This window comes from Manis pentadactyla, chromosome 8, assembly GCF_030020395.1.
Source record: "Manis pentadactyla isolate mManPen7 chromosome 8, mManPen7.hap1, whole genome shotgun sequence".
In the NCBI taxonomy this organism is placed as follows: domain Eukaryota; kingdom Metazoa; phylum Chordata; class Mammalia; order Pholidota; family Manidae; genus Manis; species Manis pentadactyla.
In genome coordinates this window covers 111,247,959-111,265,052 of record NC_080026.1, presented here as the reverse complement: position 1 = coordinate 111,265,052, position 17,094 = coordinate 111,247,959, and the positions used below count along the sequence as shown (strand labels likewise).

At 43.0% G+C, this 17,094-nt stretch overlaps 1 long non-coding RNA gene across 1 annotated transcript in view; it reads right to left on the bottom strand.

Annotated features, from left to right (window-relative positions):
- Positions 1 to 17,094, bottom strand: part of LOC118919153 (uncharacterized) — a 33,109-nt gene that overhangs the window by 1,382 nt on the left and 14,633 nt on the right. The window lies entirely within an intron of this gene.

The following is a 17,094-nucleotide window of genomic DNA, read 5'->3' as shown; positions in this document are numbered from 1 at the left end:
CAAACACACACACTCCCCACCTGATATGCTAACTTATCCCTAGAGGTTAATAGCAGATTATAATTTCCCTGTGGAAAGTTTGCTCTTAAGTCCCTCCAGCCACTGTCCTGCCTTCTTCTGTAAATAGCGACCCCTCCTGGTTCTGGACCCTCTTCCGCTATCTCTCTACATCTTTTCACTCTCCATCCATCAGTGTGGTACCAATACAGCTGTGCCTTCTGCCTGAGGGCTCCTGGGAGGGAGAAAGGACTAGAGTCCTGGCAATGTGCTCCAGAGAGTCCCCAGTTCCTGGCCACAAGCCCCACTATTTGCTGGACTGTGGTCAGTGCCGTCCCCACTCCCCACCCAGAGTTCAGGGACTGGGGAGATCCAAGGTGTAGGCAGGGAAAGAGGCCATTCAAAACAAAGGAGGTCACGACTGCTTTTGAAGTTAGGTCCAGATAAGGATGGGGAGGTGAGCACGTTGAGAAGGGTATTCTGGGGTCCATTTGCATCTGTATCTTTTTATAGCGACATCTGACCACACTGCCCTTTGGACCATCCTTAAGGTATCCTCACCACGCGGACAATGTCTAGAGGGCAGTAACCACCCAGGAGGCTCAGGGACACTGACCATCAATGAAGACACTCTTCTTTATGGAGCACACTAACTGGCCAGGGGGGCACAAAGTGCCCCGTCCATCTGAGGAGGACTCACATCGACCACATGTGGGTCCCTGACCCTCCAATGAGTCACCGACCATCTAGGCTGTCTCCCACGGAGCCATTCCTGTCAGAGCACATTCTCCTCCCTGCCAGAAAGCAGCTCTTCCTTGGGATACTAGTCACCCCCCAACAAAGCCCACATGTACCACACAGGAGGTAGGGGTGCAGGGGGAGGCAGGAGGGGAAGCAGGAGCCAGAGGCTCAGTGGGTCTGACTTCTGGAGGTGATGGGCAGTGTCCCGTTCTGTGCCAGGTCCTGTGTACTCACAGCACAAGAGGCAGGAGATGGGGAGGAAGTGGTCAGACTTTGGGGAGCTCTCCATGTGGTTGGGGAGATGAAATTGTCATTAAGAATAATATTTATTTCTACTTAAATTTTGCCTGCTTTAAGAGGGTTTGAGCAGATTTAGGACACACACACACACACACACACACACACACACACACACACACATACACACAAGCACAGGGACCAAAGCAGTTAAAGAAAAGGAGAGAGGACAATTGGAAACCATTTAAGGCAGGAGAAGGATAAATGGACAGGAGATCTGGTCCGAATGAGTGCCTGTGGTTAGCATGGCCATGGCAGGAGGGGCCCGTGCTGTATTTGTCCACCTCTCAGGGGCTCACTCTCTATGGGTTCAGGTAGCCAGGGAAGGCTTTGGAAGGAGGTGGAGCCAATCTGGGGTCTGACAGGTAGCAGAAGTCCTGAACAGGAAATACAAACAGGAGCAGCATTCCTGTGGCAGGACTGCGGGGAGGAGAGTCCAGAGAAATGCAGCTATGAGGGCGAAGGCTGGGTCAGGGAGGGGTTAGCAATGGGAGTGTGAGGCACCGTGAGCAGGTGGGAAGAAACAACACGTCCAGGGGACAATGAAGAGATGACAGTCCTTGTGGGCCACTGATGGAGAGGTGGTCAGTGTGCAGGGAGCTCTTAGAGGTGCCCCAGACTAGCTTGGCTTCACCCCAATATATCCTAAGTCTAATTCAGGCCCCTCAGCACCCTCTTTTCACAGCTCCTATTCCCCCAAGAGCTAAAACTCAATATCCCAGCAAAGACAGACCTCACCAAGGGAGGGCCCCCGCTAAGGAGGGGGCACACACCCCTTGAGGGTGGAAGCCCTGAGCCTCCCCTCCCCTCAGTGTGCCCTGGCTGGGCCTGCAGTGGGAGGGAGTGTGGTGTGAAGGGAGAGGCTCTCCTGCCGCACCATGACAGATGATTGACTCGAAACAATATCTAAGGCGATCAGGATAAAGTGCTGGCCATTTCAAGGCTCAGCAGAATTCAGATTCTAATTAGACTTCTCACCACATTCCAAATAAAAATGGTTCCCCTGGTATCCTCTTTGCCTATCAGGTGTCTCTCCCTGATCGCTGGAACAAAACGCATAAAGAAAGTGATTAAAGCCATAACAAAGGCATAAAATTGGAATTATCGCTGCCACCACATCTGGGAGCACGGAGTGTCACCACCCCACCCCCTCCTCCCCAAACCTGCACACACACGGAAACGCTGTCCCACCTTGGCTCCTGGCCAGGCACCCTGCAATGACAGCCATCAGGAGGTGGGGGGTGGGAGTTCAGGGGGGCAGGGTTGGGACTAGGGGGGGTCCAAGGAGCCCTCAGGGGTTGGGGAATGGGAGGCAAGTAAAGTGGACAAGTGAGGAGCTCCAGGCCTGGGGACCAAGAGAGCGTGAGTGGACCAGGGAGTGAGGGCTAGGCAGACAACAGTCACGGTCTCTAGTGATTAGATACGCACTAGTGAGGAGGGGCCTTGGGCCTCTTGCCTTGATGACCTCACCACCCCCAGGACATACATGCTCATGTTCACACACATGCAGGCAGGACTCACAAAGTGCTATATTTGTCCCATGCACTCCACACGTTGTCCATCTCTGCTGGGGGATGCCCCTCTCCCAGCCAACTGACCACCAGCCCCCTGACTAACCTACTGGCCAGGCCACTGGGCCCAGTGTTGGTTTTCTGTCCCCTTTCCCAGCCTACTTCCAATAGGGGCACCCTCTTGGAGAAACTACTAAGCCCCCATTGGTCCCCAGCATGTGTGCACAGCCAACATGCAATCCAGAGACCTTAGTCCCCAATGTCACATATCTGCACACATGCACACACGCACATGTATACCATGCCTATAACAATACCCTCACACAGTGCACCACCCTCTGGGTCTGTAGGAAAGGCCCCTCATCTTAGTGGGGTGCCCTGGCCACAGAGGCATCTCTGGCCTCTCCAGCTCCTTGGCCTCCCTGACTGCAGCCGCTGTTGCCCCTCACAGCTAGCCTGGTACCTGGAACTGGGCAGCCTTGTTCCCTGCGTGGGGTGGGTAGACAGGTGGGAGGTCCAGAGGAGGGTGAGGGAGTGGGAGCAGGGCTCTGAGCGGGGACGATATAAAATTAAAAGGTAAAAAGCAGGAACGCAAATGGAGGGTGCTTTCAGCTTTCACATTATTAATGACTCTTCAAAAAATCGGCGAGTTTTCCAATCTTCTCTGAGAAGCGCTTGAAGGAGCTCACAGATGAAACTGACCTTCAAAATGTTCTTTGGTCTTTAGTTAAGAAATTCGCTCGCCATTATGGCATCATTAGGGAAACAAGGATAAAATTACTCCATGGTTAATGACCTATAGTATCTCCCCACCAAAATTTGTTTCAGATCTAATAAAACTGTGCTTAACACACTCGGATGAGTTATGAGGACTGTTCTGCAGGGTATTAAAATGTGGAAAATAGATTTTCCGAAGCTGGGGGGACTGGACTTTTTGAATCAGATAGCAGAATGGAATTTTCTGGGCAATAAATTCTTCCATGTCTCAATTTCATCTCGCGCTCTCTCTCTCCTGCCTGCCTCTGCCCCTCTCTCTCCCTCACTCTCTCTCTCTCCCCCACTCTCTCTCTTTCTCTGTCTCCCTCTCTGTCTTTCATCTTTTCCTAAAATACTGAAGCAACACAAAAAGCTTTAGAATTTGAAGACTATGTAAACTTTGAAAAAAACAGAGTGATAAGTGTTGGCTGTGTGTGACAGTGGGAGACTTTGTGTGTGCGTGTGTATGTTTGTGGGTCCCACCGGCCTCACACAAGTGGAGACAACGCCCTCCATCACCTCACCCCCGTGGCTCTATGCACCCCCAGGGTAGGGAGGGATACCCTCCATCTGTCTATTGCCAGCCAAGTGGTAGATCTTGCCCTCTAGGCCCAAACTGGAGGGCACACCCATGCTAAGTACCCTTCCTACTTCACCCCCTACCCACATACCCAGGGCCTCGACACACACCAATGCCAGGTGTCAGCCTGCAAGAGAACGTACCTGTCCCTGTCCATCCCAAACTGCACAGTGATGGGAAGGGGGCTGCTTTGGCCTTGTGAAGGGTCAGAGCTGCCCTGTTTTGCACACGTGCGTGCACAGCAGCTCATGCTAGCTCTCTTCATGGGGCACACCCAGATGCCCCAGTCAGTAGGACTGGAGGCTGAGACCTGAGCCCCGGCCCAAGCACTGGCCGAAGGTTTTCGGGGGCTGGATACTGCCGCGGAGAGAGGTGGCTGGCGAGGTAATGGCATTTTGCTCTCTTTAAACTTTAATCTTTCCTATTAATTCCCTGCAACTGGAGAATGTGTGAGAGTTAATGTTCCGTGAACGTGTTTCGCACTCGGCAGTCTCTTCGAGCTAATTACCTTCAGGTGCTAAATGGAGGGAAATTGCAATCCATTTGGATGTGAAAAAATTTCGCCTTCCCGTCCCCTGTGAGACATCCTTTTTCCTGAGTGCTGCAGAAAGAATGCTCTCTGGGTGGGAGTTTTTTTCCTAATGTTTTTTTTCTTCGGCCCTCTCCTCCGCCCCCTTTCTCCAAGAGTCTGGCTTTTGCAGGACGCTGGTGGTTGGAGACTGGAGGAGGCTTAGGCCTTGGTATGAAGGCCAAGCCTGGGGTGGGGCCAGGTGGGAAGAGACTTACATGCAGGGGAGACACCCAGGCTGAGAATCTGGCCCCTGCCCCTTGGAGGCCCTGGAGTGGAAGTGTATTTACACGCTTAATATCATGCTTATTACCAGTGTTCCTCAGCTGCTAGGTTTTGAATACAGATATAATAGAATTTTACAAGCCACAATAAAAGCTGTCCTTCTCTTGGACCCTGAGCTGAGGTATCTGGTAGGGTGGAGGACAGGGAATGGAGAACAGAGATGAGGAGGGGGCTTGAGGAGGGAGGGAATGAAAATGGGCCCGAGAATTATATGGAAAGGAAAGAAGAATGGGTGGGATGGAGACGGGCCAAGGGATGAGTGGAGAGAGATGAGTGGTCAGGACCTGTGTCTCCATCCCAGACAAGACCTGGAGCACCGAGAGGGAAGGAGGCCAGGAGAGCCCGCTCTTGAGGCCCATTATGTGTCAGCAGAGCACACCTGCTTGAGGGATGCCTCCAGCCCTCCAGCCCTGTCCCTGATCTCTGATCTCAGACCTCAACAAAGGCTCACAAAAAGAGACATCTCATTTCACCTCCTTCCTTTGCCCTGGGTCCAACCCACTAGCCTTTGCAAACCTCATTCCTTAGCCTAGGTTGGGGCAGGGAGCTTCCCAGATGTATTATTTTGTTTCTCCCACCCAACAGGGAACAAGCCTGCTTAAAAAATACACAAGACAGAGCCACCCAGAGTAAGCAGTGCTCCATTTAAGAGAAGGTATGGACCCCCAGGAGCGCCCTGAGTCTTGAGCTTGGACTTCTCTCTCTGGCCATATCTGTGCCCTACTTGTGAGGGGATAGCTGTTTTTTCTAACACTGAAGAGCCTATAATGAGAAAATATTGGAGTGGTTTGGGTTTAATTATTTGTTAAACCTTATTCTAGAGATTTAAATACATTTTAAAAAAATCCATTTACCTATCACCTAGTTTCAACAACTATCAACACATAGTCAATCTTAGGTCTTATATAACCTTTACTTCCTTCCCCAGGATTATTTGGAAGCAAATCACAGACATCAAATCAGTTCACTCAAATATTTTAATATGCATTTCTAAAAGTTAAGGACTCTTTTAACATAACTACAACACCATTATCTCACCTAAATAAAAATTAACTGTAATTCCTTACTCTCATCAAATATCCATTCAGTATTGAAATTTCCCTGAAATTTTGTGGTTGATGTGGCTCTTAAATTTCTTTCATCCCACAAGTTGCACTTTCTTCCTTTTTTTTTCTTGCAATTTATTTATTGAAAAAATTGTGGGCCACTTGTCCTGTGGAACTGCCTTCATTCTGGATTTTGCTGACAGCATCCGTGTCGTATCATGTAACATGTTTCTTTGTCCCTTTAAATTGGTAGAGTCTAGAGCTGCTTGGCTTCAGGTTAGACTTCTTGGCAAGAATACTTTACACATGGTGAGAACTTTCTATTGCATCACATCAGGACCACATAATTTCTCATCATCTTTTTTTTAATAAAATTAAGATTAATCAATGGGTTCAGTTGCTGACAGCCAGATCTATCCATTATAAAGCTCCCCTTCAGCTTTTTTCCCTCTATCAGCTTTATGTTTAATGGTATTAACACTCATTTACTATCATTGACTAGATCTATTATTTCATTAGGAGTTATATTTGTCTTTGTTTCTTTTCTCCAGCTTTTTATTTTGAACAATTTTAAACCTACAGAAAAGTTCACTGTGGCAATAAACACTCATATTCCCTGACACTGATGACCAATTTGTATCTATTTCCTACATTTTGTTTCTCTCTCCCTTTCTTTTTCTGAAACACTTGTATGTTAGTTGCTGACATAACTGACACTTCACCCCTAAATATATCAGCAGTTATCTTTTAAGAGCAAGGACATTCATCTGTACTGCACAGTGCAATGATCACTTCTAGGGAATTAAAAATTTGCCTAATGTATGAGTTCATATTCAAGACCCCTCGGTGGTACCAATGGTGTTCTTTATAACTGCCCGCACCCCCACTCCAATCCAAGGTCTTCCATTTTGTCTTTTTAATCTCCTTTATTCTGAAACTTTTTGTTTGTTTGTTTTACATGAATTCGTCAGTTTGGCAGCAGAATATTCCTCCCTAGAATTTAATGAACTGTTTGTTCATGATTATATTCAGGCTAAACATTTGGGGCAGGGATACCACATAGGTGATGTTTCAGTCTCAGTGTATCATATCAGGAGGCACATACCAGTTTCTCCCATTATTGGTAGTGATAAATTTGATCATTTTTAGGTGGCATCATCCAAATTTCTCCATTGTAAAGGTTCCCTTTGCTCTTTATGAATAATATATTATCTATGTGTGACATGCAGGATTTAAGACTGGAAATATCCTGTTCTCTAAGCATCTTTTATCTAGTGATTTTAGTATCATCTCTTGATGATTTTGCCTGAATCAATTATGACTACAGTGGTTACAAAATGGTGAAGTTTCTAATTCTATGATTCCTTCTACCTTTATTAGTTGGCACTCTTCTATAGTGGTGTTTATTTTTAATAAGGGAGGCTGTTCCCACGTAGGAAGTCTTGTTAAGAATAGGGAAGTTGTGCTGGTCAGGACCAGGTATGACCATGGTCTCTGGAGATAACATGCCCGCAGAAGCAGTGCCATTAACCAACAGCCTGGGGATACCTGTGGCTGAGGGACACCTTCCCATAGGACTAGGTATCCTTATGCTCTATAAGGGACCCCACCTCATACAACCAGACACAGCCATGGTCTCTGGACAACTACCCGCAGGATCACATATATCAATGGTCTCTGAGAAAATCACACACAGGAACAGGTAAGCCATGGTATGTGGAGAATACAGGTAGAATGCAGGGTCATGTACACCAAAAGTTTATAAGGAACACCACTGCATAGGATTAAGTATATAGCCAGTGTCATAAAGAACCCTGCCCTCGGATGCAGCTCCAGAATGCACAATAACTGTTATGGTTTCTTGCCCTGATTCCCTGCTTGGTTCTTTCAATACACTTTAAATCCTTGAGTAGTTTATTGGTTGCTTGTTCCAATGTGTTAGATGGGACACTTTGGTGTACCTACAGCCTCTGATGTAGTGGAAGGCCAAGCTGCCTGCTGGGCAGGGAAAACCCAGGTCAGAGCCTTCCAGCTTCGCTGGTGGAATGAGACAAAACAGTCCTACTCAGTGGATGAAAGGCAGACCCAGGACCTGTTCTGGAGAGGGCTCACCTGCCACCGTCTTAGAGCCTTTAGGCCATAATGAACCAGAGCTTCTGAACTGGCAGTTGTATGAGCTGCTAGGAGAAGACCCTTCCTACTGAAGAGGAAGTCCCTTCCTTAAGCCATGTTAATCAGGCTGCAAATGACAATAAAAAAACAAAACATAATTTAAAAGCCTGCAAATGGCAGAAAGAAACCTGATCCAGCTTAAGCACAAAGAGATGTTTGCTGTGAATATCCAGGAATATTACACATCCTGGCTTGGGAAGGGCAGACGCCAAAAGCAGCTCTGTGTCCTGGAAGCTGAAGCCCATTGGCCTCCTTCCTACTGCCATTACTGTGACTCTCCTTGTAAGCATCGCAGACTCTGGTTCCATCATAAATTCCCAACTCCCAAGAGCAGGAATATGATTGGTTTACTCTGTGTGAGACATCTGACCTTTCCTCAGTGAACTGTGGCCAGATGTGGCTCCTAGGAATCCACCCTGGGGTGGAGAGAGTAGTTCCTAAAGATGCTGGGAAGATACTTCCAGAAGTATATCACAGAAATAAACACATGAACTCTCCAAAGGATGGGCAAATAAAAACTCCTGAGGAGAACAACTCAATCATAAAGGACAAGGCCTTGTCCCTAGGGTGTGCTGGCCAGGGTTGCAAGATGGAGTCAACAAGGCCGCAGTGCCAAGTCCCAATAACACTGTTATAGGTCTGAGGGGACATGATATATGAGGGGAGTAATGTCTAGAAGGTGCAGTTCTGAGTGTCTGTAGATGTCTGGTCAGGTTGAGGCTGGAACCCCAGATGCTGATAGAGCTTCAGAAGTAGGGACAGACTCTGGGTCTCCAGATGATGAGCCTCATCCAGCTTCCTGCCACCTTGCTTTCCTGTCACATGATCCACTAAAAGCTGTACGCCAAACCCTCTACTTTGGTCTCAGATCCTAGAGCCTCTTAGGTTCCTCCCACTCACAGAAGTGAGCCTGAGAGAAACACCAAGGACACGTCAGTGGTATTTGGCATTTTTGAACCTCATGGAGGAGTCAGTTCTTTCCTAGCCCGGGTTGTTACCCCTGCCCACTTTGGGCAAATTCTAACTTGTGATTTCTTCTTACTCCTAGACTTTGGAAAATCCAAACACTAAAAGTTTATAATCTGCAAGTAACTAAATCATGCAACAACTATAAGCTATCCCTGAGAAAAGAGCATGTTCCCAGAAGTACCCTTTCTCCCTAGCCCAGGCAGGTGCAAGTCAAAGTAAGTGTAGTCAGAGCAGGGAGCTGTCGCTCAGCTCCCAGCCACAGCAGAGGGGCCCGCGGAAGTTGACTCCAGCTGCTCAGGCAGGACCTCCCCAGCCCGTTAACAAGCAAATCTTGTTGGGTTGTTCCCTCTATCACTAAGTAACATCCTGTTTTACTGTTTTCCCTACTACTGCTTTTGCTCTTAAATTATTGTCGGATATCCATATTGCTAGCCCAGCTTCCTTTTGGTTAATATTTGCTTAGCCTATCTTGTTCTATATTTTCATTTTTAGTCTTTCTGTGACTTTATGTTTTAGTCAAGTCTTTTGTGAACAGCCTATGCCTGGATTTTTAAAAATTCAAATTCAAAGTCTCTTTTAATGGGAAAATTTGATACATCCAGTTTAATCGTGATTAATGCATTTGGACTTAATTCTATCATCTTACTTTGTGTTTCCTAATTTCCATGCTTTTTCTTTGCTTCCCTCTTCTCCATCTTTGCTTATCCCTCTTTCTTGTCTTCCATAACATTGATAAAGTTTTATTTACTTTCTGTCTTTTATTTCCTTTTCTACTGGTTTGTAAGTTATATATTCTATTTCTAGACAAACAGAATTACTCATAATTTTTTTTATTTTTTATTTTTTAATTAATGTAGTATCATTAACACACAATTACATGAGCAACATTATGGTTACCAGACTCCCCCCATTATCAAGTTGCCACCACATACCCCATTATAGTCACTGTCCATCAGCGTAGCAAGATGCTGCAGAATCACTACTAGTCTTCTCTGTGCTATACTTGCCTTCCCCCTGTCCCCTCCTACATTATGTGTGCTAATCATAATGTCCCCTTTCCCCCTTATTCCTCCCTTCCCACCCATCCTCCCCGGTCCCTTTCCCTTTGGTAACTATTAGTCCATTCTTGGGTTCTGTGAGTCTGCTGCTGTTTTGTTCCTTCAGTTTTTTCTTTGTTCTTCTATTGCACATGATGAGTGAAATCATTTGATACTTGTCTTTCTCTACCTGGCTTATTTCACTGAGCATAATACCCTCTAGTGCCAACCATGTTGTTGCAAATGGTGGGATTTATTTTCTTCTTATGGCTGAATAATATTCCATTGTGTATATGTACCACATCTTCTTTATCCATTCATCTACTGATGGACACTTAGGTTGCTTCCATTTCTTGGCTATTGTAAATAGTGCTGTGATAAACATAGGGGTGCATATGTATTTTTGAATCTAGGATCCTGCATTCTTAGGGTAAATTCCTAGGAGTGGAATTCCTGGGTCAAATGGTATTTCTATTTTTAGTTTTTTGAGGAACCTCCATACTGCTTTCCACAATGGTTGAACTGACTGACATTCCCACCAGCAGTGTAGGAAGGTTCCCCTTTCTCCACATCCTCACTGACATTTGCTGTTGTTTATCTTTTGGATGGTGGCTATCCTAACTGGTGTGAGGTGATATCTCATTGTGGTTTTAATTTGCATTTCTCTTATGATTAGTGATGTGGAGCATCTTTTCATATACCTGTTGGTCATCTGAATTTCTTCTTTGGAGAAGTGTCTGTTCAGATCCTCTGTCCATTTTTCAATTGGATTATTTGCTTTTTGTTTGTTGAGGTGCATGAGCTCTTCATATATTTTAGATGTCAACCCCTTATTGGATGTGTCATTTATGCATATATTCTTCCATACTGTAGGATGCCTTTTTGTTCTACTGATGGTGTCCTTTGCTGTACAGAAGCTTTTTAGTTTGATACGGTCCCACTTGTTCATTTTTGCTTTTGTTTCCCTTGCCCGTGGAGATATGTTGATGAAGAAGTTGTTCATGTTTATATTCAAGAGAGTTTTGCCTATGTTTTCTTCCAAGAGTTTTATGGTTTCATGACTTACATTCAGTTCTTTGATCCATTTCAAGTTTATTTTTGTGTATGGAGTTCAACAGTAATCCAGTTTCATTCTCTTACATGTACCTGTCCAGTTTTATCCACACCAGCTGTTGAAGAGGCTGTCATTTCCCCATTGTATATCCATGGCTCCTTTATCGTATATTAATTGACCATATATGCTTAGGTTAATATCCGGACTCTCTATTCTGTTCCACTGGTTTATGGGTCTGTTCTTGTGCCAGTACCAAATTGCCTTGATTACTGTGGCTTTGTAGTAGAGCTTGAAGTTAGGTAGCAAGAATCCCCCCTGCTCTATTCTTCCTTCTCAGGATTGCTTTGGCTATTCGGGGTCTTTTGTGGTTCCACATGAATTTTAGACTATTTGTTCGAGTTCATTGAAGAATGCTGACAGTATTTTGATACGGATTACATTGAATCTGTAGATTGCTTTAGGCAGGATGGCCATTTTGACAATATTAATTCTTCCTACCCAAGAGCATGGGATGAATTTCCATTTATTAGTGTCCTCTTTAATTTCTCTTAAGAGTGTCTTGTAGTTTTCAGGGTATAGGTCTTTCACTTCCTTGGTTAGGTTTATTCCTAGGTATTTTATTCTTTTTGATGCAATTGTGAATGGAATTATTTTCCTGATTTCTCTTTCTGCTAGTTAATCATTAGTGTATAGGAATGCCACAGATTTCTGTGTATTAATTTTGTATCCTGCAACTTAGCTGAATTCAGATATTAGATCTAGTAGTTTTGGAGTGGATTCTTTAGGGTTTTTTATGTACAATATCATGTCATCTGCAAACAGGGACAGTTTGACTTCTTCCTTGCCAATCTGGATGCCTTTTATTTCTTTGTGTTGTCTGATTGCCGTGGCTAGGACCTCCAGAACTATGTTGAATAACAGTAGGGAGAGTGGGCATCTTTGTCTTGTTCCCGATCTTAAAGGAAAAGCTTTCAGCTTCTTGCTGTTAAGTATAATGTTGGCTGTGGGTTTGTCATATATGGCCTTTGTTATGTTGAGGTACTTGCCATCTATACCCATTTTGTTGAGAGTTTTTATCATGAATGGATGTTGAATTCTGTCAAATACTTTTTCAGCATCTGTGGAGATGATTATATGGTTTTTGTCCTTCTTTTTGTTGATGTGGTGAATGATGTTGATGGATTTTCGAATGTTGTACCATCCTTGCATCCCTGGGATGAATCCCACTTGGTCATGGTGTATGATCCTCTTGATGTATTTTTGAATTCAGTTTGCTAATATTTTGTTGAGTATTTTTGCATCTATGTTCATCAGGGATATTGGCCTATAGTTTTCTTTTTTTGTGGTGTCTTTGCCTGGTTTTGGTATTAGAGTGATGCTGGCTTCATAGAATGAGTTTGGAAGTATTCCCTCCTCTTCTATTTTTTGGAAGACTTTAAGGAGATACTCATAATTTTTTAACATGTATATTTTACTTAACAATGACTAAAATAATCTATATCCTGTTCTCCTCTTAAATAATAGAAGATCCTAGAATGCAAATCAACCTCTTCCATTTTTCATGTCATTTACTGATAAGTATTTTAGTTCCATCATATTTTTATACTTTTTCAAAACAATCATCATCATTATTATTATCTATGTATTTACCAATTTCTTTGCTCACTATTACTTCTACTAGCCTAGTTCTTTCTTTTGGATTCGACTGCCTTCTCTCTGAAGTCTTTTAGAAATTCCATTAGCAAAGATTTGTGAGGAGTAAAGAGTAAACTCTTTTACCTGTATCTGAAATTGTCTGTATTTCACCCTTTCTTATGTTGAATGATAATTATCTGAGTTATACTATTCTAAGTTGACAGTTGTTTTCCTTCAGCACTTTGAGGCTGCAATTATTTATCTTCTGGTTTCTACTGCTCCTAATGAGAATCTTGCTGCCTGATTGTCATTATGCTGGTAGCTTTTAAGACTTTTGTCTTTGATGTTCTGCAGTATTACTACAATGTGTTAGGTGTAAAGTTGTTGTTTTTTTTTTAAATTCTGCTCAGCAATCCAGCTGTGTTCCGTCTTACTAAGAATTCATTTTTGCATTCAATACTGGTCAATTTCCTACCATTGTATCTTCATATATTGCTTCTCTCGCTTTTCTCTCTGTTCTCCTCTTCTGGAATTTCTAACCTCATTTCATTCCTCATGTCTCTTAACTTTGCCTTTATATTTTCCATGACTGTAACTTGGTGAGCTGCATTTTGGGTACTTTCCAATTTGTCTTCCAGTTCACTAATTCTCTCTTCAGCAGTGTTATCAACTCTTTAACCCCTCCACTGAGTTGTTTTATTTAAATATTATTTTATTTCTAGAAATTTTGTTTAGTTCTTTTTCAACTCTATTTTTTCTTTTCCATTGTGTCTTATTCTTGCCTTTTGGATTTTATTCTTTCTTTTTAGGGGGTAAAATTTAAATAAATATACTTTGAAGTATTTTCCATATTATTTTGTTACCTATATAGTTATTTGAATTTTCCAATGTATTGTCTTTGCTGATTCTCTTTCTTGTAGTGGTTCATTTGTTCTTGTGGTTTGTAGTTTTTTACTGTGAACTCACCTCCAGTAGGACTTGGTTTCTGTGGGAGGATTACATGTCCTTGGCCATGGAGAAGGCATCATGTCAAGCAGTTTTGACTCTGTGGGGATTCTACAGATTTCGCCATGTCTGGGCCAGATTATTATTTTCTTGAATTGAATTTCCCACACCTTCTGGGTAGTGCAAATTTGTGCTGCACATCCATGTCTGGCACAGGCTTGGGGTTCTAATTTCACACAGACAACTCTTATTCCATCTTCAGCCCCAGATAGATGGCAAGCTTCTCTACTGAATCCTCATCAGTGAGTGGAGTTTTCTGGTTCCTGTTACATGGATAAGTAACGCTTCATGGCTCCTAACTTTAGGAAGGAAGCTCAGTTCCAGCTCCCCAAAACGCAAAGGACTAGGGCTCACTTGTCTATCCACATCACTATTAAATTCTAGCTGTTATGACATGTTACTGCCTCTTAGGCCAGTAACTACTGTGAGCAACAACTGGCCACTTTGGCTCTGAGTTTTCTTTATATTCCTGGCACTTAGGGACTTCCATTTATTGCTTTAAAATGTGGTTATATACTTTTCAATTGTTGTATTTTATATATATATATATATATATATATATATTTTTTTTTTTTATTGGTTCTTCAACTGTCTTGCCATTCAGGAATCCAGCCTTTATTTTATATATATTTTAATTTACCATATATAATAATTATAAAGTCTGTGTTTTTAGTGAGGAATATCTTCCTATATTAGCTCAGTCTGCCACATTGATCTGAAATCCCCTTATAGTCTTGTGCTTATGATCTAATCTATCTCTTCTATTAGGTTATGAACTCTTTTAAGGGCTGAGAGTATTTACTATTTATGTTTTTAGCCTGCTCAAGTACCTAGCCCAGTTCTCTGTACTGAGTAGGTTCTCAGTACATGTTGTTGTTATTTTTCTTATTGTTCTTATTTTTACTGTGTTCAACCTCAATGTTCAGAGGTGACATAAAACCGGATTCTAAATCTGCTGTGAGCATTTAAAGTATACAGTCAGTCTGTTCAGACTTTGGCATTGCTCATCTGAATTACATTATTCATGAACAACACCTTCCTCAATCACCTTCAAGTACAAGTCACCATCTATTAGACCGATGTTCTCAAAGTGCAGGTTGAAATTCATTAACAGGTCATGAAATCAATTTAATGAAATAGAATAAAATAGAAAATAAAATAATAAGGTGCATCCCATATGTAAGTATAGGTACTGCTTACTGAAACTGTTTCAGGGGTGTGTGTGGGTGTGTATGCTGGGTCACCATGTAAAATGTACTTTAAGCTGGAAGTCAAGGTGAAATATTTGGGAGTCACTGATTAGACATTTCCCTGAGGCCCCACTTAACCTACTACTCACTTCTAGTAGGCCAGTCTTCAAGAGCAAAGATTAATTGCAAAGCCAGGAAAACTCAAGGTCTATGTTTTCCATATGAAATTCTTAAGTGTATGACCTCATGCCCCAGGGAGGATTTCCGGTTCCACCAAGGTCCACACTGCCCTGGATTGGAAATCTCACAAGTAGTCAAGGATACCCAGTGAGTCCTGTGAATTACAAATATTCCCTTTGTTTCACACCCCTGTATGTCACCCCACAACCTCTATGAGCTCTCTGGGTAGGCCTTTCAGCTGATAGTTAACAGGCCTTTGAGACACTTAAATGCTGCTTCTCCAGGGTCTAGACCCCTAGACAGCCTTGAAGTGGCTCTCAAAGCCAACATGTAATATATACCTGGGAAAATGCTTGGGCAATTACTCCCCTGCACTCAGCTCTCAGGGAAATTATCATCTGAAGAACTCCCCTACCCAGTCTAAAAAGTAGAAGTGTCAGTGCTAAAGACTACTTGGAGCTCAGCATTGTTATCAAGAAAGGCCCCAGCATTTGTTCCTACTGTCTTGAATGTCTGCAAATCACACAAGGATTCAACCCATTTAATATACAATGAACCCTGGTATGAAGGGATTTGAGCCTCATTTAACTTTTACATTCAGTATATCTCAAGATTCCAAAATAAAAGAAAGAGCCAGCTATTGCTACAAAAGATAAAAAATGGTATTTGTTGAGCTCCTACTACATGTCAGACACTTTCATATGAATTATCTCTTTTATGTTTTACAGCAACCCTATGAGGTTACTATAGTTGTACCCATTATACAAAAAAGGAGTGTGAGGATCAGAGAGGTTAAGCAGCTGGCTAGAGGTCACCCAGATAATAAATAGTTGCTGAGCTAGGATTTGAACTTCTGTTTGGCCTGAGCACTTAACAACTATTCCATACAGTCCTTCAATAAGGGGGTTTCTCTGCCTGTAAGGACATGATTGCAAGGCAGACTCTTACTGAGCCAGTGCTTTGTCTACATGTCTGGCCTAAGAAGTGAAATGTGGAGGTCTGCTCTCTGTCTAGGTGATTGTGTGTCCTTCAGTGAGCTATTCACCTCTCTGAGCCTCATATTCCCCATCTATACTAATACTTGGACCATCTCTCTTAGAGGGCTGCTGTAGGGAAGAGATAAGATAATTACATAAAATATTTTGTGAAGAGATAGGATAAATACATTAAGTATAAGTGTTATGCCAATAAAATATTTTATAAAAAGCCATGTAGCTAGTTAGCTGAATGTGTCTGCATTTTCCCTGTTGGACTGGTAGCCCTTTCATTGGTTCCCACTGCTCTTAGAATAACACTCAAAATGCCAACCTGACCTGTGGGGCCTGCATGATACGGTCTTTTGCTCACTGCCCCCTTCTCAATGTGTTCCAACTTTACTGGCCCCTCTGTTCCTACCTCAGGGCCTTTGCACATGCTGTTTTTTCTGCTTGGACCATTTCCCACCTCTATCTGCACCCTCTACTCTCTACGCCCATTTTGCTTGAATAACTGCTTATCTTTTAAAAAGCAGATTAATTTCCTTAGGGCAGTCTAACATGGTTAGGTAAGGTCACCCCATCACACACTCTCATAACATATCCTGTGCCTTTCTTCCATAGCATATTGGAATCTATTTACTTTGTATGCATAGTAAGGGTAGATGTTTGTGGTTTAATATGTGTCTCCTCCATTGGAAGGCGAGCTTGATGAGAGCAAGGATCATATATATTTTAGTCTCTAGCACCTGGCATGAAGTTAGATCTCAGAAGATATTTGTTGAACACATTAAAAAAATCATTAAATGTGAGCAGAGACTGCTTTACTCATATTTTATCACCTATTAGATATGCCATAATACCTATTGTTATGCTATAATCCCTTTAGACTGGCATTTCTGAGCATGAGGCCCATAGGATAGAAATAGATGTTATGTAAGAAAATGCGTTCATTAGTCAAACAGTTTGGGAATCAGAAGGTTAAACAAACATGAACAGGATCTTGACATTTTTTTTTAACTACAGGATTTCTTAGAGCCATGATTGCATCCCTGAGAGATAACAGTACAAAGCAGAGTCCTCAGCCCAACCATGGT